A 24,371-nucleotide genomic window follows, 5' to 3' on the forward strand; every position below is an offset into this window, starting at 1 on the left:
GCAAGCTGAGCTGAGTGACAGCTCAGCTCGCGGTCTTTGCCCGGCCCATTCCTCCGCTGACAGGCTGGAGAGACAAGGCGCGCACACAGTGCCTTCTCTCTCCTGAACACGTCAGACTTATTTTAATACGTCTGACGTGTACAGGGCCTTTTTAGGGCCCTGCGTGATAGGAAGTCCCTCTAGTGGCCGTCTGAGTGACGGCCACTGGAGGTATTCCTATCAATCAATGTAAACACTGTATTTTCTCTGAAAATACAGTGTTTACATTAGATTGCCTGCAGGGAGCTATAGATCATACCTGAACAACTACATTAAGCTGTAGTTGTTCAGGTGACTATAGTGTCCCTTTAAGGCATGTTGGCACCAGCATAGCTCCAAGTGGCATATATAGAGGTATTTCCTCTGTCACATACATTTCAGGTACCAATTATATATGCCAATTAGCATCTCCTCATATAATTAATCTATGCAGAATGTTCAGCGCCACCATGCAGAGCATGGAGACGCTGAACGCCTCAGAATTAGGACTAGGAAGCAGCTCTAGTGGCAATCTGAGTGACTGCCTTTTGAGGTTACTAGGCAGTATCTGAAAAGGTAGTGCTTACCTTAAAATACCTACAGGGACAGGAAGTAGACACCAGAACAACTAAACTAAACTGTAGTGGTTCTGGTGACTATAGCATCCCTTTAAACAAGCATTTAAATGTCTTATTAGAAAAATTATAACATTAAAATGAATTAAAAAGTGATTCAGCTGCTTAAACTTACACCTTACATAATTAATCATCCCCACACAGCGAGTTAGGAAGTGTACATCTCGCACTGCAGTGAATTGTAACATGTTACCGCTGTTATTCTGTCTCCGAATGCCGTGTGATCCCTGACTGCTCCCAGCGTGAAAGCAAAACTGTCAGCAAAGTTCAAGTCTGAGGCCAGCATTGCACTTCATACAATTCACATTGAAAGCCAGCCCATGGGCGGCCTCTGAGCTGTCCTCCATTGGCTAGCAGGGGGACTTGCAGTGACGCCGGGGAAGGGGGATGGGAAACAGATGACAGTTGTTGTTTTTGTTGTGATTTGTACGTTTCAGAGTTGAGGAGAATTTCTGCTAATCAGTTTAGTTTCTGAAGGCTGAGAGAAGAAGGACCTCAAAGGCGTCTTCACCAAGCGGACAGCGGCCGAACCTGGGGGATTAAAATACAGGTATGCATTCCACAGTTTTTGCATGAATTGCCTCCCCGATCCTTTTATTTATTTGTATGTCACCTCCAATTCAGAATTATTGTCACCTCCAATTCAGAATTAATGTCACCCCCAAATCAGAATTAATGTCACTTCAAATTCAGAAATAATGTCACTTCCAATTCAGAATTAATGCCATCCTCAGATCAGCATCATTCACAGGAGTGACACCCTAATCTGATTTAAAAAAAAATCATACAACAAACTAGTGCTAGATCCGGACATAAGATAAAAAGACAATCTAGTCAGACATAACTCTGCAACATACATGGTAGAATATACATTAACTTCTAGAAAACACTTTTATTTCCCGTCATCCCCAGTTTCATCCAATCCGTGTAGTATAGCCAACTACTACATCCCTCTGGCTGAGGGAAATCCATCGATAAATTACCGTAGTTATGCTCAGTCCAGGGACTCTGGTTTTGGATGTGATGCTGACAGGAAATTCAGTCATTTGGGGCATTCCTACCAAAATGAGGTGTTTTTAATAATTAGACATATTTATGTACATTATTTTAGCTTGTTCATTTAGCTAAGTTGTTTCACCTAGAATCAAAGCATCCCTGACAAAATAAGACAGCTTCTACCAAAGTTAAATCTACAACATTTGAGCACATATATTTCTTATAAAATAAAACACAGGAAATAAAATGAATATAAACTATTATATTGTTATTTGACTATTAAATATTTAGTAATATGATTTTGATTCCGCGCTAAGCAATTATAACCATATCGTTTTTGTTTGTTTTTTGTAAAATCAGAGGGCTAATTGTTCAATTTTGCTAGGTAGACTTTTTGGTGGTGGTGGTGGTGAGGAGAGTCACATTTTTTTCTGAATTATATCACTAGTACCTCTTTAGTTATAATGAAAGACTCCTGCTGGCTTTCAGCCCAGTATGCAGGCAAATAATCTCAACTAAAATAGCTTTTAATTTAATAGAAAGCCTTCTGTTGTATTCCGTACTAGTAGTTCTTTAATCAACTTTATTTATGGTGATTAACAGAACACTCACACCAGATTTTAATTATATGGAAATAAACACAGATGTGCTAATATATCACTAAATCTTTATACATTATTTACATGGTCCTGTGATGGCAAACCTTGACAATGCAGAGGTTTGCAGAATATTCTTAATGATTGAGGCTTTTGCCCCAAAACATCTGAAGTGCCAAAGACAGCCATCACATTTATTTTCTAAACCTACTTGGCTGAGATTATGCGTGAAGCCTTCACGTAGATATATCATAACTGCCAACTCTGCATCAGTCCCCAATATACAGCTTTATCCCCCCCACCCCCCAGAATTCCAGTACAGTGTTCTATGAATAAACCTCCCTAATCTGATTACTATTGTGCCCTACTTGCTTAGCGTACAACCACTCGCTGATATCTGGCTTATAACGATTGTTTACTGGGGTCAAAAAGAGTTCTGTTCATTCAATGTAGAATTAAGGGCAGTACTTCAGCCTGAGGGGAACGTGACAACTAATCTCACGCAATGTTACAGTAATCAAGTTCAATATTTTGCTCTACGCCCTTACCCCAACATAATTTTAAATGTATGGTTTTTAGAAAACACATTACCTACTTAAAACAGCATCGGTGAATAAATGAATAATAAAACGTAACAGATTTAATGTTCCATGGGTGTACAGGTTATGAAGCTTGGAGTGTTCCTATAATGCATTATATAAATAATGCATTCAACTTGTGCAATAAAGAAAACTAAAACTAAAGAATAAAAATGACCCTAAATATCATAAAACTGCAGAAGCAAGTGCTGCAGCTGGCAGACCCCTCTCTGACCTTGAAGTGGCTCCACCAGTCATGAACCACTCATGGGTTTACGGTTTACTTAACCCATAGCCCCTATTCAGTAATATTTTGGAGATATGTTGTTTATACCCTTGCCACAGTTCCACTCATGAAATTGGATAAGTAGAACTGCTCAATAACGCTGACTGAAGCCAGATGCTTTTCTGTCTGTATCTGTGTGTGTCTGGAAGTTACTGTGAGTTTGGCAAGAGGTATATCTAGTAGGTGTTAAAGGGTGGCGTTTGGGTGGGGTAGGATGTGGCTTTCACCCAAATAGTGTTTTGGGCTTAACACTCAGGTATTTTTTGACCTCAGCAATGCCCCTGAAAGGATCCTTATTGGCTACCAAACACAACCCAGTCCAATACATGCATGTGTCCTCATAGATACGCATTGTTTACCTAATGCACATGCAAGTGCCACACATCCAAAATTCCCCATAGGAATTCAGTACATTCCTATGAGCTGCACTGTCATGTTACTAAGTCTGGAAGAAAGCCACTAGTGGTGTGTTTAATGCTGCAATGTTTCTCCAAAATTGCAATGTTTTACATTACAGGGTTAAAATGACAGGACCACTGCACCTAGACCACTTCATTGATATGAAGTGATCTGGGTGACTTAGTGGTCCTTTAACTAGGGATCGACCGATTATCGGTTTTGCCGATATTATAGGCTGATATTCAGATTTTCTGTACATAGCTGTATCGCCCGACAATGAATGGGTGGGCCAGCGCATCCATAAGGCAGGACCATCGGCCACCTTAGGGCGCACTAGCCGGGGGCACAGCGCTCCCTCCTGCCAGTCACTCTGTGTAGCGTGGCCGAGCGGAGCAGTGCGCAAGCGGTACAGGAACTTATGTCCTGTACCTGGCCGGAATGGAAGGAAGTGTTCACTGAGAGAACACTTCCTGTCAGTCCAGCCGAGTACAGGAGACTGAATCTCCTGTATTGTGGTGCACAGTGCTCTGCTCGGCCACGCTACCAGGAGACACACCGGGGAGCGGGGACCAAGGAGGGGAGCGAGAGGGGCACTATAGACAGAGGGGGGGCAAGATGGGATGGGGGGTGGTAAGGATCACTATGGAACAGGCGGTGGGGGTGGTAAGGATTAATATGGAGGAGGGGGGTGTTAAGGAACACTATGGGATAGGGGATGGAAAGGAATACTATGTAGGGGGTGGTAAGGAACACTATAGGGAAGGGGGTGTAAAAAGGAACACTATCAGGAAGGAAGTGGTGGAAAGGAACACTATGTAAGGGGGTGAGAAGGAACACTATGGGGGAGGGAGGGTGGAAAGGAACACTATGTAAGGGGGGGTGGTAAGGAACACTATGGGACAGGGGAGGGGTGGGGAAAAACACTATGGGACAGGGAAGGAGGGGTGAACACTATGGGACAGGGAAGGGGGGGGGGTGAAGAACACTTTCGGATGGGTGGGCAGAAGAACACTGGGGGGGAGAGAGGAACATTAATTGAGGACACTAAGATGCAGGTGAGGGAAGGGAAAAGGAACACTGGGTAAGGGGAAGTACCACTAAAAAAGAAGGGAGAGGAACACTGCATCCACTAAACAAACACACACACTCAATCCACTACCCACACTGCATCCACTACACAAACAAACACATTGCATCCACTACCCACACTGCATCCACTACACAAACACATTCCGTCCACTACCCACACTGCATCCACTACACAAACAAACACATTGTATCCACTACACACACACACACTGCATCCACTATCCACACTGCATCAACTATACAAACAAACACATTGCATCCACTACACAAAACACACATACTGCATTTACTAATCAAATACTCTCACTGCATCCACTACACACACATATAAATATTCTTGAAAACATGAAAAAAATCTGACTGGCATGTATATTTTGTGCATTTACCACTTAATAAAAAAAAAGATTTGCAAAAAAAAAAAAACGTTAAATGTACAGAATATCGGCTATCTTCTAAATGGCAACAATTAATCACTGACATTGCAGGAGTATGATCCATACACCATGTGGCGAACATAACCTAGCTTTTGGAGGGGCCTGCTTGCCAGCCTCCTGCCAAAAGACTATGGGCCAGGTCAGCAACTGTAGAGACCCATATTTTATTCCCCCTGGTTCGGCACTTTCCATAGAACCGCTAGCTCACTGGCGGCCGTTCGCATGGACCAAAACCGCGAATAAACTTCAGGGGGACTTAGCTGCGAATGCCCTTGAACTATTTTCGGCTTGAAAACTTTGCGGTTCTCGGTCGGTCCCCAGCAGAACCGATCTGGGTGATTTTTGGATATGTTGTTCACCCAGATCGGGGCTATCAGGATGTAACTTTTGTGTTTTTTTTTTTAAATATGTTTTAAAGGTATTTTGGGGGTTTTATAAAAATGTGTGTTTTTGTGTCTGGAGATAATTGAGTTAATACAGTACTTGACTCAATTATCTCCCAGGTACAGAAAAAGGGATTGACCTAGTTTGTATAGGAGTGTCCTGGATCTGAGAGCCAATGTGATTGTGTTTTTGTTTCTACTGTGGTTTACTTTCAGGTCCAGGTACTCTCAGGTCCAGCGGGTAGTGCCCCTTGCATGAGGACTGTCATAAAAGGCCAAGTGTGGTCCCATTAACCCCTTAAAGTCAGTTCACTTAACCCTCAATACGCAGCCTCGTCTCATGATTGTAGGGAACAGCTATACCAGCTATACCTGCTTCGGATTGCTATACTGGCTATAATCACTAGCTCTTGTAAGAGCTACACAGCTATACCTGCTAGACTCTTTGGAGTAAGAGAGGTCCACTGGAAGCTGGATCCTGGGCTTAGGTCCAGGGTGGGTGGAGGACAGCGAGACCCCAGCCAAGCTACAGCGGCTAAGGGGCTACAGTGCTTATGGTGTCCGGTGCAGTGCTTATAGTAATCCAGGTTACTAGGAAGCAGCGATTGGCGGAGGCACCCAGTCGGGTTGACAGGCGGTCCGTCACACACCAAAACTACTTAATTAAGCTAAATTGTTTTGGTGTTTAAAGTTTAAGGTATCCCTTCAAGATTTTTCAATCCACTTTTTTAAAAAAATCCTTATTCTTTTCCTGTTTCAAGCATTCTCACTCTGGGTAACAAAAAGAAGATCCAGTGCCGCTACAGATTGCCATAGGCAATGTCATATGGCAAAACAAAAGACACTGTTTAGATCGAAACATTTTGTATTGCACAAAATCAACAGCAGGACTCCACTAACTGCACTTGCACCTCTGCTACTTAGTAACCCAACTGGCCCAAGAGGTGATGTGGCACTCTGCCCCGGAAGCAAAGAAGCTGATAGATTTGGAATTCCTTATGATGAGTGCAGATTTACCTAAGTTCTGTATGTGGGTTCCAAAGGAACACAGAGCACTTTTATGTACTGAATGTCCGGCAAAAATGAACTCACTGTGGGTCTGAAATGCCAACAACAACACATTTTTATTGGCCTCTTCCCCATCCCAATGACTGCATTGTTGAGAAATTGGGCCTTCCTGTCCTTCCTAAAGGCGAGGGATTTTCCGGTCATAGAGAACGTAGTGGTTCAAAGAATTATCTAGTTATGTATGGATGTCTCGGTGGTACCCTTTTGAGAACTCCAGAACCGCTCTTCCCTAACCCCAGCAGATTATTACAGATATATACACATAAGAGACTTTGCTAATCAAAGTGTCTTATTTGTATATATCTGAAATATATAAATCACAAGACTTTGCCAATTCTTTGAAAGACTGTGCTTCGGAGAAACAAACCAAAGAGATCTAATTATTATATGCACGCCTAAATTCAAACTCTTCAGATTGGTGGTGATATGGGAAGCAAATAAGAAAACATCTGTCTGTGTCACATCATAGAAAAGCATGTTCAGCTAGTACAATACTTCTGCTAATCTATTTCATATGAAGAAAGCAGAGGCACATGTGGTGGTTCTATCTAAAGGTAGACACATTCTGGGAGGGTGTTAGGGATCTGTTATTTATTATTATTTTGGGCATTTATATAGCGCCAACATATTCCGCAGCGCTTTACAATATTATAAGAGGGAGATATTTAACAATAAATGAGACAATTCTAAAGTGTTACAGGATGAGTAGGTTGAGGATGACTCTTCTCAAACAAGCTTACAGTCTAGGAGTGGATTATAAAACACAATAGGACAGGGATGGGAGTGAAGCAGAACTGGAGGAGTATAGAGTGCTGCCCTTTAGGAGAGAGCAAGAGACAGGTATGTGAGATTACTCTGGGAGGTCATAAGGTTTCCTGAAGAGATGGGTTTGGAGGCACTTCTTAAACGATTGAGAGTCTGATGGTTGTAAGCAGGCTGTTCCAAACAAAAGGAGCCGCCTGTTACACTTGTTTTTACAAATATTTGGTAGAAGAGCTGACCTGGACCCTTGTGTATTCCAACTTTCCAAGCCACTGGAGACTATGACTACAGCTGAACAAAATTTTTCAAATAACAGCTGCCAGAAGGGCCTTAGCTCAATCTTAAATTCAGAAATACCGCCCATGGATGCAATAATACAAAAAATCAAAGATAACTTTAATGGATAAGCTATCCGTCTAGGTCAAGGATACCTTTTCCACATTTAATAACTGGACCCCATAGGAAAACATACAGGGGCAATAAAGCATGTGCATTCATTTGCGTGCAATCCAAGCATGCAAATATCTGTTTGGGCTCACAAGTACTCAGTTGTACTACACAGTACAGAGTTGAGAAGTGCTCTGGGCAATTGCTGCCTCTTGAGTTTAGCTCCACTGAGCTAACCAAACCAGGAAGTAACAGGACTTGTTGTGTAATTGACAGCTAAGAGAGTGTAACCAGATTAATTTATAAAAGTGTCAATTTCTATTGAATGAAAAAAAGAGGACACACTCTTCACACAAAAAAACACTTTAGCAAGTTTAGGGGTATGAGGTGTACCTTTAATGCTTTGGGAGCAGTTTTAGTTCAGGGCAAAAGTATATACTTGATCTATATGTTTATGTAATTCTTATCTGTCTTTTCTATTTTTCTTCTCATTTGTCGATATATGTGCATCATATATTGTATTATCTGTATGTCATATAAGTTATTGACTATGTGTATTTGCATTTTCTGTTTTCCTTTTCCTGCATCTTTTCCGTTGTAAGATATTTTTTACATGTTTTTTATTTTATTTTTTAAAAAAATGTTATTTACTTGAAGCTTAAAAAAAAAAAAGTTACAATAATACTTACAATTTGTCCAAAAGGTTATTTCCCTTTATTTATTGATCCAGAGAAAAGCAAAAAACCTTGTACATACTTTTAGCAATATGTCGCAAGCAAAAAATTCCTTTCCTATTTTAAAATGAGTGGCTATATTTCTAGTCCCTGGACTTTGTATGTAAAATGAAGAAAATCATGTAACAAACAAATACAAATCCTGACCCCCATGCTAAGGCACTCTGCAACCCGGGTACATTAACCTGTTCCCTGTCCATCACACTTCTTAAATATCCCTAAGCATGTCCTGCTTCTCCCTAAACTGTTTAAACTCTGTGGTTTTTAGACATATTCTGTGTTCTGTGGTTTTGAGCACCATTAGTGCAAACATTTATAGGAAGCAATGCTTTGGAAATGACTTTCCCTAGGAGTGCTAGGTTTAATCTCTGAAACAGTTGTGCTCAAAGGTTTGCATACCCTGGCAGAAAAATGTTGTCATTGATTTAGAAAATATGACTGATCATGCAAATAAATGTATTTTATTGAAGGATAGTGATCATATGAAGCCATTTATTATCACATAGTTGTTTGGCTCCTTTTTAAATCATAATGATAACAGAAATCACCCAAATTGCCCTGATCAAAATGTTATATACCCTTAAATATTTGGCCTTTAACACACAGGTTAAAATGGCAATAACAGGGGGTGTCTGACTTCCGGTGAGAGCGGTCGCATGGCTTAGGAGCTCCGCCAACACCCCGACCTAAAAGCGACTTTATTCACAGCATTCGGCAATAAAACTCACCTTACCTGCATCGGAGAGTGCACAGGTACACTATGCCCTCGTCTAAACAATTAAAGCTCTCTGAAACGGCCAAGCTGAAGAGATCAGAACGCCGCAAAGAAATTCAAGATGGCGACGATGTGCCTAACCCAGGGGTAGTCAACCTTTTTCTACCTACCGCCCACTAATGCATCTTTTTGGTTGAAAAAATTTCCTTACCGCCCACCAGTTTTCGCGCAAATGCGGAATATTTTTAAGAAAGGATGGTGTTTTTAAAAAAAAATAAATGTAAGTACATTTATCTTTTTATTTCTACTTAATGCAGGTTTATAAGGTTTTTAACTTTATAACGTTTAATGAGAAAACAATAAATTAAATTGAAATTACCTTTACCAGTGATTAATGAGATCCTTGAGGTTGATGCTGCGAGACTAAATATTTGATATCTGGTTCGATTTTCGTAAGGAACAAACGAAGGTCTCTTTCAGTGATATTCAGACGACTTCTCTGTTTGCGCATAATCTGATTTCTCATTTGTGCGTCAGCTCATCTCCTCTCCCTCCTCAATTCCCCTCCCCACCTTTTTTTCCCCTTTTTTAACCGTCCTTATAGCAATGCCCAGTAGGAAGGCTGAGCTAGGTAGCCCACTTACTATAGTCCACTATAACAGACAGGCACACATACAAGACACACACACACAAGACACGCGCACACAAGACACGCGCACACAAGACACGCGCACACAAGACACGCACACACAAGACACGCGCACACAGGACACGCGCACACAGGACACGCGCACACAGGACACACACACAGGACACACACACACAGGACACACACACAGGACACACACACAGGACACACACACAAAGACACAGACAGGCACACATACACACAAGACATATACATACAGACAGGCACACATACAAACAGACATGCACACACACATGCAGACACACACATAAGACATGCATAGACACACACATACAATGACACATACATACAAAGACAAGACATACATACAGACACACACACACACATATATATATATATACAGACAGACACATACACACACACAAGACACACATACAGACACACATACGACATACATACAGACACACATACATACACACACAAAGACACAGACAGGCACACATACACACAAGACACATACATACAAACAGACAGGCACACATACAAACAGACACACACAGACATGCACACACACATAGACACACACACATGCAGACACACAAGACACACATACAATGACATATACATACAAAGACAAGACACACATACACATATACACAGACAGACAGACACACACACAAGACATACCTACAAAGACACACACACACACTATATTTAAGTCACCCTCCTGTTTCCTACCTTTAAGGTGCAGGAGGGTGACTTTCCCTGGGGTCCAGTGGTGGCTCAGGTGGATGGGAGTCAGAGTTCCCACTCTGACTCCCTGGTGTTCCTCCCGCGCGGCTCTCAGTTTTAGCTGGGAGGAGTGACCGGGGAATCACTTCCTCCCAGCTCTGATGTCATCACAGGGGGCCCGGTCGCGCTGTTAAAGCGCCCAGCGCTGACCGGGCCCCCTTACAATCCGCATCCATCGGGTGGCCCTGACAGCATGGGTCACCCGATGGACACTTTGGAAGGCGGCCCCGGCGGTTTACCGGGCGGGCCGGAGCCGCAAATGGTCACGGCGGTACCCAGTCGCACGGGTACCGCCGGCTCGCACCCGCCCGCCCGATCAACCTGGAAATCCCTACCGCCCACCTGGAATCCTGAAACGCCCACTAGTGGGCGGTAGGGACCAGGTTGACGAACCATGGCCTAACCTGTCGGACGGCCAGTCTGACTATGAATCACACACTACCAAGTACTCAGAGGCCCCGGTCACGGAGCGCAGCCTTCACAAGATGCTGCAGGAACTCCGAGCGACAATAACAGCCGATTTTCATCGTATAAATGGAGAACTACACAGAGAAATCTCCAACATAGGTGAAAGAACTAATAACCTGGAAAACAAAACGGATGAATTATGTGCGGCCCACAATGACATAGCGGACAAACTCCAGATACTTTCAGAAGAAAACGCAATGCTAAAAATCAAAATGGCGGACATAGAAGACAGATCTAGAAGGCAAAATGTCCGCTTTAGAGGCATACCGGATGATGTATCCCACGATGCGTTGCCAGCTTACATTCTTTCTCTATGCAAGTCTCTAGTCCCGAGCCTGCCCGACTCAGCGTGGGCCTACGACCGCATGCATAGGCTACCACGCCCGGCTCGCTTGTCAAATGAAGTCCCAAAGGACGTTATTGTCAAGTTCCACTACTATGCGCATAAAGAAACGCTACTGCAAGCAGCGAGAAAAATCTCAACTAATCTAATCTAATAAAATCTAATTTACAAATGGGGGTATCCCACGAAACTGGTTATATGGCGACAAGGTCGGAACTATGTGGCGAATGATCCGAAAGAAGGTATGAAATTGATTACATCATGGGGCCTATGGACCGGATCACCCAAGGGACCTGATTCCGTAGAAACCGCATCACCTAAGAGAATCCAAGCAGATTGGCAAATGGCTAAATCTCCAGCCAAGGACCCTTGAACTTTCTAGGTTCGAGGTTTGCCTAAGCGATGTTATTTTGTCAGATTGCACATTATGTTTATGTTTTTGCCCTAATTGATCACTAAATTGGAGAGATAGGCCCCGCATTAATGTACGCCACATGGGCCTATGCCCAAGTCACGTGGTGTTCCCTCAGCGATATTTAGCATTAACTTACGCTCTTTCTTTATATAACGATAAAATAGCCTGCACTTCCTTTACTTAGTGTGCAACATCACCATATCCTGGTGCATCATATTGTACCATCCTCAACTATGTAAATTCTGAAAACTGTATCTCAATGTTATTTTGATGCTTTACCGAACCCCTGACAATTCGCTCACCGAGCATATACTACTTGTGTATACGCAATGTGGTACTCTAACATACCCCATGCACTCCCAGTTTACGTTCATACACGAACGTTGTTTACATCCCACTTGGGTGCTCTCTGAGAGCAGGTTTCATGCAAGTTAAGGTTCTTCAGGTTCTACATATGTGGTTATTGTTGGTATTATGCAAAATTAATATTGCAGACCATAGGTCGGGAGGAGCTTCAAAGCCCCTCGTCGTGTCACTCATGGGTATAATAGTTCCTACCCTGAGAATGACTAAGATTGTTAACCTTACTAAGGGTTATGTATGTAAATACTTTCGTTATTGGTGTGGTTTTTTTTTGTTTTTGCCCTCCCCCTCTTGTTCTTCACCTAGATGGTTCCCAGGAAACCCCATTGCAAGAAAGGCGTGTTTACTGCCGTCCCCCCGTGACCACTCGTTCTGCCAACACGGTCTCAATGACACCGAATGATCCAAATCTCTCATGGCTCAAGGTACTCAGAGCTCGCAATACAACTTTCATCAGGATAGCTCACTCCCTAGCCTTATTAATACTCACCCATTATGGCTCCTAAGTCAATGACAATTCTCTCCATAAATGCCAAAGGCCTCAATAGCCCTTATAAGAGAAAGCAATTACTGCAGGAAATGCATAAATCAAAGGCGGCCATTGTATGTGTGCAAGAAAATCACTTTACAAGTAAAAACCCTCCCCAACTTCGTTCCCCGAACTACCACACAGCTTATTTTGCATACTCGCAATCTAAATCTAAAGGAGTTGCAATAATATTCCACACGGATTGGGTGTTCACATTACGCAAACAATATACTGATAAGGAAGGCAGGCTACTTATACTAGTAGGCGAATTAAATGGAATACTGGTGACAGTAGCCTCCCTTTATGCCCCCAATGAGGCACAAATTTCATTTCTAGGCAAAGCACTCAAAAAAATTGCATCCATTAAACAAGGACACTTAATCATGTTTGGTGACTGTAATTGCACCCTAGACCCCTCTTTGGACATCAAACGCACAAACAACAAGGCCCCCATCAAATCCTCCGCACATAATAGCAAACTACTCTCTCAACTCATTCATAAACACGACCTCTATGATACATGGAGGAATTTATTTCCAAAAGCCCAGGATTACACATACTTCTCGCCCGTCCACTTGACCTATACGCGCATTAACATGTGCTTCATCGATAAATCTACACTTCCTCATCTTTTAGATCAAACCATTGGTCTTAGAACATGGTCAGACCATGCTCCAATACTGATCACACTAGAGGTACCATACCCTCCAAGAGGGAGAGGAAAGTGGCGTTTAAATGAGGCCATTCTGGATGACCCCGCAAATAGCCGACAGATTTCCACAACCCTTGATAACTACTTTTCCCTCAACTCTACCGCAGACACATCAGTGGAAACCCAATGGCTTGCACACAAGGCGGTTGTCAGGGGGGAATTCATTAAATTAGGCTCCATTGCCAAAAAACAAATCATTTCCAGAGACGCCACACTCCGTCAAAACCTCCTCACATTGGAAACTTCCAATAAAAAATCTCCATCTAAATCCACCTCCAAACAAATCGCTAAACTGCAAGGAGAAATTCAAAATCTCCAGGCCCAGATGTACACCAAACGCCTACTCAGAACTCGCCAATCATATTACATTCAGGGCAATAAAGCAGGGAAACTATTAGCCAATCAATTAAAAGTTAAATACTTGCAGACAAAAATCCCGTATATTTTCTCCAAAGACAACACCAGAATTTACAACCCTAACGATATTGTGGACGAATTGTCCCATTATTATGAAGATCTATATAATCTGGCCGCCAACAGATGTACACCAAACGCCTACTCAGAACTCGCCAATCATATTACATTCAGGGCAATAAAGCAGGGAAACTATTAGCCAATCAATTAAAAGTTAAATACTTGCAGACAAAAATCCCGTATATTTTCTCCAAAGACAACACCAGAATTTACAACCCTAACGATATTGTGGACGAATTGTCCCATTATTATGAAGATCTATATAATCTGGCCGCCAACAAGAAGGCAAAATGTCCGCTTTAGAGGCATACCGGATGATGTATCCCACGATGCGTTGCCAGCTTACATTCTTTCTCTATGCAAGTCTCTAGTCCCGAGCCTGCCCGACTCAGCGTGGGCCTACGACCGCATGCATAGGCTACCACGCCCGGCTCGCTTGTCAAATGAAGTCCCAAAGGACGTTATTGTCAAGTTCCACTACTATGCGCATAAAGAAACGCTACTGCAAGCAGCGAGAAAAATCTCAACTAATCTAATCTAATAAAATCTAATTTACAAATGGGGGTATCCCACGAAACTGGTTATATGGCGACAAGGTCGGAACTATGTGGCGAATGATCCGAAAGAAGGTATGAAATTGATTACATCATGGGGCCTATGGACCGGATCACCCAAGGGACCTGATTCCGTAGAAACCGCATCACCTAAGAGAATCCAAGCAGATTGGCAAATGGCTAAATCTCCAGCCAAGGACCCTTGAACTTTCTAGGTTCGAGGTTTGCCTAAGCGATGTTATTTTGTCAGATTGCACATTATGTTTATGTTTTTGCCCTAATTGATCACTAAATTGGAGAGATAGGCCCCGCATTAATGTACGCCACATGGGCCTATGCCCAAGTCACGTGGTGTTCCCTCAGCGATATTTAGCATTAACTTACGCTCTTTCTTTATATAACGATAAAATAGCCTGCACTTCCTTTACTTAGTGTGCAACATCACCATATCCTGGTGCATCATATTGTACCATCCTCAACTATGTAAATTCTGAAAACTGTATCTCAATGTTATTTTGATGCTTTACCGAACCCCTGACAATTCGCTCACCGAGCATATACTACTTGTGTATACGCAATGTGGTACTCTAACATACCCCATGCACTCCCAGTTTACGTTCATACACGAACGTTGTTTACATCCCACTTGGGTGCTCTCTGAGAGCAGGTTTCATGCAAGTTAAGGTTCTTCAGGTTCTACATATGTGGTTATTGTTGGTATTATGCAAAATTAATATTGCAGACCATAGGTCGGGAGGAGCTTCAAAGCCCCTCGTCGTGTCACTCATGGGTATAATAGTTCCTACCCTGAGAATGACTAAGATTGTTAACCTTACTAAGGGTTATGTATGTAAATACTTTCGTTATTGGTGTGGTTTTTTTTTGTTTTTGCCCTCCCCCTCTTGTTCTTCACCTAGATGGTTCCCAGGAAACCCCATTGCAAGAAAGGCGTGTTTACTGCCGTCCCCCCGTGACCACTCGTTCTGCCAACACGGTCTCAATGACACCGAATGATCCAAATCTCTCATGGCTCAAGGTACTCAGAGCTCGCAATACAACTTTCATCAGGATAGCTCACTCCCTAGCCTTATTAATACTCACCCATTATGGCTCCTAAGTCAATGACAATTCTCTCCATAAATGCCAAAGGCCTCAATAGCCCTTATAAGAGAAAGCAATTACTGCAGGAAATGCATAAATCAAAGGCGGCCATTGTATGTGTGCAAGAAAATCACTTTACAAGTAAAAACCCTCCCCAACTTCGTTCCCCGAACTACCACACAGCTTATTTTGCATACTCGCAATCTAAATCTAAAGGAGTTGCAATAATATTCCACACGGATTGGGTGTTCACATTACGCAAACAATATACTGATAAGGAAGGCAGGCTACTTATACTAGTAGGCGAATTAAATGGAATACTGGTGACAGTAGCCTCCCTTTATGCCCCCAATGAGGCACAAATTTCATTTCTAGGCAAAGCACTCAAAAAAATTGCATCCATTAAACAAGGACACTTAATCATGTTTGGTGACTGTAATTGCACCCTAGACCCCTCTTTGGACATCAAACGCACAAACAACAAGGCCCCCATCAAATCCTCCGCACATAATAGCAAACTACTCTCTCAACTCATTCATAAACACGACCTCTATGATACATGGAGGAATTTATTTCCAAAAGCCCAGGATTACACATACTTCTCGCCCGTCCACTTGACCTATACGCGCATTGACATGTGCTTCATCGATAAATCTACACTTCCTCATCTTTTAGATCAAACCATTGGTCTTAGAACATGGTCAGACCATGCTCCAATACTGATCACACTAGAGGTACCATACCCTCCAAGAGGGAGAGGAAAGTGGCGTTTAAATGAGGCCATTCTGGATGACCCCGCAAATAGCCGACAGATTTCCACAACCCTTGATAACTACTTTTCCCTCAACTCTACCGCAGACACATCAGTGGAAACCCAATGGCTTGCACACAAGGCGGTTGTCAGGGGGGAATTCATTAAATTAGGCTCCATTGCCAAAAAACAAATCATTTCCAGAGACGCCACACTCCGTCAAAACCTCCTCACATTGGAAACTTCCAATAAAAAATCTCCATCTAAATCCACCTCCAAACAAATCGCTAAACTGCAAGGAGAAATTCAAAATCTCCAGGCCCAGATGTACACCAAACGCCTACTCAGAACTCGCCAATCATATTACATTCAGGGCAATAAAGCAGGGAAACTATTAGCCAATCAATTAAAAGTTAAATACTTGCAGACAAAAATCCCGTATATTTTCTCCAAAGACAACACCAGAATTTACAACCCTAACGATATTGTGGACGAATTGTCCCATTATTATGAAGATCTATATAATCTGGCCGCCAACAAGAACACGCACATGCCGAACTCTCTAGAGATATCACACTACATATCCCAAATTACGTTGCCACAAACTACAGGACCTCAAAACGATCTCCTGGATGCACCATTCACAGAGGAGGAAGTAGCCCAAGCAATACGCTCCCTACCCAAATATAAAGCCCCAGGACCTGATGGTCTCTCCAACTATTATTATATTAAAATGTCATCATTCCTGACACCGCATATCACCAAACTGTTTAATGAAATTAGATTGATAGGCAAATTTCCCAGCGAAATGCTAGAAGCTTACATCATCACCCTGCCTAAACCTAATAAACCACCAACAATTTGTAGCAACCTACGCCCAATTTCCCTACTTAATGCAGATGTCAAATTATACGCTAAACTAATTGCTAACATACTTAAACCCCTATTACATACTCTAATTTCGGAGGAACAAGCAGGGTTTGTTCCTGGGAGACAAGTAGGCGACAATACCAGATATTGTATGGATCTGATTGATTGGGCCAATAAACAAAACGGAAAGGGCGTCTTAATGGCGCTAGACGCAGAAAAGGCGTTTGACCGCCTAAATTGGGAATACATGACCGCAACACTGTCGGCATTCGGCTTTTCACAAGCCTTTCAGACCAGTGTTCTGGCCCTTTACTCCGCACCATCTGCCAAAGTTTTCAATTCTGGCTTCACATCCAGAAGTTTCCAAATATCAAACGGAACAAGACAGGGGTGTCCCTTGTCTCCGTTGATATTCATCCTGTGTCTAGAGCCCTTGATTAACCCCTTAAGGACGCATGACGTGTGTGACACGTCATGATTCCATTTTATTCCAGAAGTTTGGTCCTTAAGGGGTTAAAACAATAAAACTTGACACGAATTTACCTGGACTTGTTACCCCAACAGGAGAGAAAAAATTGGCTCTCTTTGCGGACGATATTGTGCTTTTCCTTGCTAACCCGACTGAATCCATTCCACAGCTTTTAAGTACTCTATCTACTTATGGCTCCATATCATATTACAAAAATAACGTCGGTAAAACCCAAATACTCCCTATAGGCATCAGCAAACAAGTAACACAGGAGCTGAAAGATAAATACTCCTTTGACTGGAAAACTACGGCTCTTTCTTATCTAGGGATAAAACTAACACACTCTAGGTCTCAGACAATAAAAGAAAACCATATAGCGGTCCTCACCAAGATCACTAAACAAATGAACGCGTGGGATAAACTTTACACATCATGGATAGGCAGAATTAATTCAGTAAAGATGATGATTCTTCCCCATATACTCTATCTGTTCAGAACACTGCCCATCGATTTGCCTACTTCTCTTATTACACGATTTCAAGCGGCAATCAATGACCACATTTGGAAAAGAAAACCACCAAGAGTGGCCTTTCGGACACTCTGGCGCCCACTCCGGCAAGGTGGGCTCAGTGTACCAAACATAGCACAATACTACAGGGCAACATTATTGGCGCAAGGCCTCAACCTCCTATTGGGCACGACGAGACCGGTGTGGGTGAAACTTGAATCCGCATGCGGAAACTTAGCCTCCCTCCCAAATACCTTGTGGGCCTCCGCCTCCCCGTCACATTCCTCCATGCTCCCAACAACTCGCTTTTTCTTAAATTCTTGGCAAAAATGGAGCAAATCACTGTGGTCTACAGAGGAGTCACTGTATCTGGCACCTCTATCAGCCCTCTCCAGTATTTCACCCGATCTCCCGACACACAAGTGGATGACACTAGGCATAACTCATGTTCACAAATTATTCGATAGAAATGGGTTACACTCGTTTCCAATACTACAGACGACATACAATTTACCACCAAGGGATATATTTTTGTATATCCGATTGAAAAACGTACTTCATTCCAACTCAATCAAATATATCAACCCGATGGCATTTAGCCAATTAGGGAGGAAATGTTACAATGCAACAATATCCCGACACTCTTGTAAGTTTCTCTCCCTATGTTACTCAGTGCAAAACGACATCAGCAAACTCGCAAAATTGCCTTATATGCTTAAATGGGAAGAAACGTTGGGTATAGCCCCCACTATAGATGAATGGGAACATACTATTTCATGCACTCAAAAATCATCTAATTGTGCCACGCTTTGGGAAGCATATGCCAAAATGCTGATGAGGTGGTATATGGTCCCGAGCAAACTTCACAAAATTTATTCTGACTCCTCCCCATTGTGCTGGAGATGTAATAAAGTGGAAGGATCTCTGGAACATATATTTTGGTACTGCGATGACATACGTGATTTCTGGCGTGACATACAAAGCTCCATTCACTCACTTTGCAAAATTAAGATCCCACTCACGCCCAAAGGTTACTTGATTCATTTCATTGATGACCTGCAGATTTTACCTGCCAGAGATGCGGTAATTAACATACTCTTAGCTGCCAAAATCAGCATAGCAACCCACTGGAAAAGTCCCACCTGTCCTACGGTAATAGAGGTTCTTCGCAGAACTGACACCACGTACCACCATGAAAAAGAATGGGCAAAGCAAGGCCGAATGGCCAAATTCCTAGCCAATTGGCAGAATTGGGAAACATTTAGGGCAACGGTCTTCTAATAACTGTAATTGTATTAATATTATACTGTTATTGGGGTATACACTGGCCTCCACAACCCGTTCCCCTGCTCCCCCCCTTATGTACCACACTCTTCTGTAATCTCGTCCTTTGTTCCTATTCCCTTTACCTACTTATCCTGGTGCATTAAAAATGTTTTGCAACACTTAAGTGGGAATTAACGCTTACTATGGCCTGTTAATGTTTTTATTGTGTTTAGAGCGCAAATTCGCAAGTTGTACTGCGCCTGATTACACGGCATATTAATACCAAACGCCATGGTACCTTTTTTCGGGCGAGTGAATATAGCCGTTACTGTAAACAGCATCTGGAAAACAGCTGCATACACTCATGCACCTTGTAACATAATAAGATGTTGCCTCCTCGCAGACGTCCAAAGTACAGTATCCATGTAGGACAAAGTAGAGGTAATGCGTAGACACTTAACTTCGCTGGTGCTTACTGCGGCATGTGTCGTTGACCATAACATTTACTTCAGGCATTGTAACACCATGGTTGATCCTACTTACCTTGCACATTTTCTTCTTTCGTTATTGTATTATTTTTCCCCTGTATGTATAATTGTTATTATTTGTAAAATCTAATAAAACATATACATTGAAAAAAAAAATGGCAATAACAGGATAATTTCCCACACTTGTGGCTTTCTAAATGGTGTTTGTTTATAAATAGTCAATGAGTTTGTGAGCTCTCACGTGGATGCACTGAGCAGGCTAGATACTGAGCCATGGGAAGCAGAAAAGAACTGTCAAAAGACCTGTGTAGCAAGGTAATGGAACGATGGCGAGACCCCAGCCAAGCTGCGGCGGCTAAGTGGCTACGGTGAATTTGGTGTCCGGTGCGGTGCTTATAGTATGCATTGATTGGCAGAGGTACCCAGTCGGGGTGCCAGGCAGTCCGTCACAAGCGTGTATATCAGAAGCAGGAACCCAAGAAAAATCAACAGGCCCATAACCCTTCCAATCAACCAAGTACTACAAAGAACCACAAGGAAATCTGGAATCAATTATGGAGGAGACTTTGTACTCTTCCCGTCCAGCAATAATCAAAGGAGGAGGAGGGGCAAAAGGGACAGTATACCTATTGCAGATAAGAGGCTTAAGCAAAGAGACATGACATGATTTAGGTATACGCAAGGAGGCAGGAAGTGCAAGAGAATATGAAACAGGATTGATTTTCCGAATAATATGAAAAGGCCCAATAAACCTGGATGCAAACTTCATACTAGGAACCTTGAGTCTGATATTTTGCGAGGAGAGCCATACCCGATCACCCACCTGATAAACAGCGTTGGCACCACTACGCTTATCAGCATGAAATTTGAAACGAGCTTCAGCTGTTTCAAGATCCGTGTGGACCTTAGTCCAAGTCTCACGTATACATGTGAGATGCTCATCCAGAGCAGGAATAGCAGTGTCGCAGAACACCGTAGGAAGAACAGTAGGATGAGCATCGTTGTTGACAAACAATGGACTATGTCCAGATGAGTCATGAGTAGCATTATTCCTGGCAAATTCGGCACAAGGCAGTAAGTCAGACCAGTTTTCCTGAGTGCTATTAATAAAACATCGCAAAAATAGTTCCAACGACTGGTTGGCCCTCTCAGTCGAACCATTAGTTTGACGATGGTATGAAGATGAAAATGATAATTCATTACCCAACTGTTTGTTACATTCTCTCCAAAATCATGTTACAAATTGGGAACCCCTGTCAGACACAATATTTAGTGGAATACCATGTAATCTGGCAATTTCGCGTATAAATATATGAACCAGCTCTTGGGAAGAAGGTAACTTTTTGAGCGGAACAAAGTGGGCCATTGTAGAAAAGCTATCAACCACCATTAGGATGGTGGTATAACCTTTAGAAATCAGGAGTTCCACAATAAAGTCCATAGACAAATGAGACCATGGGACACTGGGTATAGGAAGTGGTTGTAATAACCCACATGTTAGTTTACGGGGAACCTTAGAAAACGCACAAATAGTACAAGCCTCCACATATTCTCTGATGTCTTTTCTAAGCGAAGCCATCAAAATGATCTGGAGACAGCGCATACAGTTTTATTAATACCCAGAGGTCCAGCTGTCACACTATCGTGGAACACTCTTAGCACCTCCTTTCTTTCTAGCAACGGAATGAACAATATATCTTGAGGTTTATCACAAGGTGCCTGAGACTGAGCCGCCATGATAGCACAAAGAGGAGAAGACAAGCAAAGGACAGTAGAAGCAATGATACACTCAGGTGGAACGATAGGGGAGGTCTCTTGTTCTTGTTCTGACTCTATGTCAAATTGCCTAGATAGGGCGTCAGCCTTAACGTTCTTAGGACCTGGTCTGTACGTGATGATAAAGTTAAAGCGTAACACGAACAATGACCATCTAGCTTGTCTAGAAGATAGCCTTTTAGAATCTCCAATGTAAGCCAAGTTTTTCTGATCAGTTATGATCAGGAGAGGATCCTGGGGAACATTCCAAACGATGTCGCCATTCTTTCAGAGCTAGTATAATGGCCAACAATTCTCTGCTACCAATATCGTAATTACGCTTCGCTGGTGACAACTTTCTAGAAAAGAACCCACAAGGATGCAAAGAGGTATACTGACTCTCCCTCTGAGAAAGAACAGCCCCTACCCCTGTCTCAGAGGCGTCTACCTCTAGTATGAAGGGTTTGCTAGTGTCAGCATGTACCAATATGTCGGCAGAGGCGAAGTTCAAAAGCTTCTCTAGACCATAAAGTACAGTTAACTCCGTTACGTGTCATATTGGTGATGGGAGCTATCACAGTAGAGAAACCTTTGATGAATCTCCTATAGTAATTAGCAAACCCAATAAACCTTTTAATGGCTTTTACCCCATTAGGTAATGGCCAGTGTAGAACAACTTCAAGTTTGTGAGGGTCCATCTGAAAACCAGAGGCCGAAATATTATATCCCAAGAACTGTACCTCCTTCTGGTCAAATATGCATTTCTCAAGTTTGCAAAACTTGCTTCACATGCCCATGATGAGTCTGGAGATCGGGGTAATAAATGAGAATATAATTTATATATATGACGCGGCGGACATCCTAGTCCTCCTTTGGACTGCTTATATTTATAAATTTGGTAGTCACAGAGGGACTCCAAGAGGAGCTGTCCATTAAGCTACAAATAATAAAAGTAAAATATACTCATTAAAGTGCCATGAGAGGATATAGACTAGGGAGGAAAAGGGGGGACGGGAGGAAAACGAGAGAAAAGGCAAAAAAGTATATATAAAAAGTGGAATAACAATTTTGTATATAACATAAAAATAAATTATGTATATGGCATATAAAATAAATATATCTAAAATATGTATTAAGCAATATATATGAAAAAAATTTATTATGCAATATATAGATACAAAATACATAAGAATTTTAAATATATATATATATATATATATATATATATATATATATATATATATATTTAAATATAATTATACATGTCAAAGTCTATGTTTAAACTTTCTGGAGAGAGGGTTCCCAATTTGAAAATCCACTTAATTTCAGTTTTGTTCAATAATTTCAAATCTCTAGAGCTTTTCCACTTTTTGAATACCAATAAAACTAAAATCCCCATTGTGAGCTTGATTAAATGAGCTGAAACCGAGTGAGTTAAAATCGTATTTTTTTATATTTCTTATATGCTCATTTATTCATGTTTTTAACCCCTTAAGGACACATGCCATGTGTGACATGTCATGATTCCCTTTTATTCCAGAAGCTTGGTCCTTAAGGGGTTAATGGTCTTGTGGTTCTGCCCACATACTGGAGCCCACATTGGCATTTTAAAAGGTATATAACATGACTTGTATCACATGTGATAAATTATTTGATCTTAAACTCTTTGTTATTGGTTCTGGAGTCAAATTGATCAATTTTCTAGTACTAGCCTTTGTTACTTGGCATGCTTTGAGAATGTGCCAGTGTTTATTTAAAACATTTTTAAGATCCTGACTTTGTGTATTAAAATTAGAGATAAAACTGATTTGCCCATCTGTTATTGGATTTTTGTCTTTCCCTGTATTTTAATAGTTCTTCTCCTGGTTTTACGTCGATTTCTAAAAACTCTTCTTCTACTTCCTCTTTCCCATATCCTTTCTGATAAAACAGTTTCTTTAATTTTCTTGATTGTTCTACAAATGTACCTTCATCTTTGCATTTCTTCCTCAACCTAGTTAATAGACCTTTGGGAATATTCATTAACCAAGGGGAGAAGTGGCAGCTTCTTTTGTCTATGTCACTATTAATATCCATTTAAAAAAAAAAAAAAAAAAAAAGGCCTTCGTTTTAATAATACCAGTATCAATAAAATTTGGGAGATCTAAAAAAATCACCTCCTGGGTACTTATATCCATAGTTAATTTAATGCCCCAGGAGTTGGAGTTTAAGAAAGTTATAAAAAGATCAAGCGAGGCATGGCTACCTTTCCAAACAAAGAATATATCATCAATATATCTTCTATAGAGGACCAAGTTTGCACTCCAGTCATGTCCAGAGTAAAAAAAATGACTCTTCCCAATATGCTATAAATAGGTTAGCATAACTGGGTGCAAACTTGGTCCCCATAGCTGTGCCTCGCCTCTTTAAATAGAAATGTCCCTCAAACCAAAAAAGAATTGTTATGTAAAAAGAGGGAGATGCCTTTAATAATAAAATCCACCTGTTCTTCCTCAAAATCCTTGGACCTGTCCATAAAAAAATCTAACAGCCTCACAGCGAAGGTGGTGTAGAGATTGCTTACATCACAAGTAACTAGAAAGGAGTTTCCACACCATTTAAACCATCTAAAATCTGTAATAAATTAATGGTATCCTTCAAATAGGATCTAGTTTCAACCACCAATGGATGTAATTAAAAAATCTATATATTGTGACAGGGGGTATAAAAGTGAATCCACCCCTACCACAATGGTTCTGCCTGGAGGGCAGGTAGGATTCTTATATAGCTTAGGTAACATATATA

General features: G+C 41.7%; 1 protein-coding gene across 2 annotated transcripts in view; it reads left to right on the plus strand.

Moving 5' to 3' along the window:
- Window positions 1-1,051: 1,051 nt before the first annotated feature.
- ADA2 (adenosine deaminase 2) overlaps window positions 1,052-24,371 on the plus strand; it is a 62,659-nt gene continuing 39,339 nt past the window's right edge. For both annotated transcript variants that reach the window (XM_063447651.1, XM_063447652.1), the window contains exon 1: window positions 1,052-1,203. The gene's annotated coding sequence lies outside the window, so the exon portion shown is untranslated. The remainder of the gene's footprint in view (window positions 1,204-24,371) is intronic.

The sequence above is a fragment of the Pelobates fuscus genome, chromosome 3 (assembly GCF_036172605.1).
Source record: "Pelobates fuscus isolate aPelFus1 chromosome 3, aPelFus1.pri, whole genome shotgun sequence".
Lineage (NCBI taxonomy): Eukaryota > Metazoa > Chordata > Amphibia > Anura > Pelobatidae > Pelobates > Pelobates fuscus.